Raw genomic sequence first — 1545 nt, 5'->3', positions numbered from 1 at the left:
CCCCCCCACCCTCCACCCCTTACTCCTCTTCTCTGGACGACCATTAGTTTCCGCCCAGAGGCGTTAAAACAAGTTTACTGCGCACGCGGTTCTCCATATACAGTCTCTTTAAAAAAAAACCATTTCTCGAATGATTTACTTTCCCTTCTTTTTCTTATCGATGTTGTTGTTGTTATTGTTAAGTAAACCCACGGGCGTCACAATTTTCCACATAGATCTCCATTTCCGGACCGGAGAGTATATATACATATATGTAATACTCTCTCTTTGTCGCTCTCTCTCTCTCTCTCTCCCTGTCTCCACCTCTCTCTCTCTCTCTCCCTCTCTCTCCTGAAACTTGTTTGCTTAGCGCTGGGTGTGACGGCGCGTGGCGTCTGTTTGCGCGTAAGGCCCGCACGGCTCGTGGGCGCCGGCTGCCTGGGCTGGATCAATTTCCCCGCACCTGCAGTCTATCACAGCGCCAAAGCGCGCCACCGCGGAGAGGTTCTCACACAACATCGCCAGCAGCGTCAGCTACAGCGTCAGCTACAGCGTCGCGAGAGAAGACATGAAAAGTAAAGGAATTAGCAGCACCGCAAACCGAGTCCAACGTCGTCATGGGGAGAGGAACTGCCACGGCCTCGGCCGCGCCAATCCTCGCTACTTTTGTCGCGGAGCCGCGGCGTGGCGAGGCGTGGCGCTGGTCCACTGAGTCTCTCATTAACCGGCTCTTTCATTCAGGCAGTCGAGCATTTCTATGGGAGCCCATGAAAAATTCAAACCGCCCGCGCCACGCCACGCTCCTTGAGGTTTTCCTTCATTCTTCGCCTTTCACCTTTCACCTGCTGAACCTACGGTGGGCTGGGCGGGTGGGCTGCGGCGGCAGTCCAACCAGGAGGGCACAATAAGAAAGAGCTAGGAGTGAAGAAAGAATGAGGAGAAGAATGAGAGCGACGGACGGACGGACGGGGGCAGGTGGCAGCGATATGAACCCCGGACCCTTGCTGCCCCCCTTCCACTCACAGCCATTGCAATTACGTCACAGGAGTGGGCCGCTCCATATTTAATGCTCGTGCATCTCTCTCTCTCTCTCTCTCTCTCTCTCTCTCTCTCTCTCTCTCTCTCCCTCCCATCGAAGGGGACGCGACTGCGCGTGTTTGGCGTGTAACAGGTCAGTGTGTTGTGTTGTTGTGTATATATGCCGGCGGCAGCAGTGCGAATGCCCGTGCGTCCCGTGCGTCTGTGCGTGCACGTGTGTGAGAATGCGATGGACGCGACCTGTTTCAGCAGCACTCATAAAATGTAGTTCAGTCAGTGGGCCTAGACAAATCAACGATGAAACGATTCATGATTTGAATTTGTGCCCTTTTGCGTTGAAATTTCGGGGACCTGCAGAGATGCATTGGTTGTCAGAGGGAACACGCTGCGCTGGTTACTGTGCGGCCGAGCAGGACTGCTGGGCGCAGCGACCGGGCGCCTCGATCTGCTAAGATGGGGGTACGAGCGCAGCGTGGCGTGGCGTAGCGTGGCAGGGTTCCGCGGGGCGTGGCAGGGCGTAGCAGGGCG

The sequence above is a fragment of the Frankliniella occidentalis genome, unplaced genomic scaffold, assembly GCF_000697945.3.
Source record: "Frankliniella occidentalis isolate FOCC.00 unplaced genomic scaffold, Focc_3.1 Scaffold44, whole genome shotgun sequence".
In the NCBI taxonomy this organism is placed as follows: domain Eukaryota; kingdom Metazoa; phylum Arthropoda; class Insecta; order Thysanoptera; family Thripidae; genus Frankliniella; species Frankliniella occidentalis.
Note: the sequence above shows the minus strand (reverse complement) of the source record.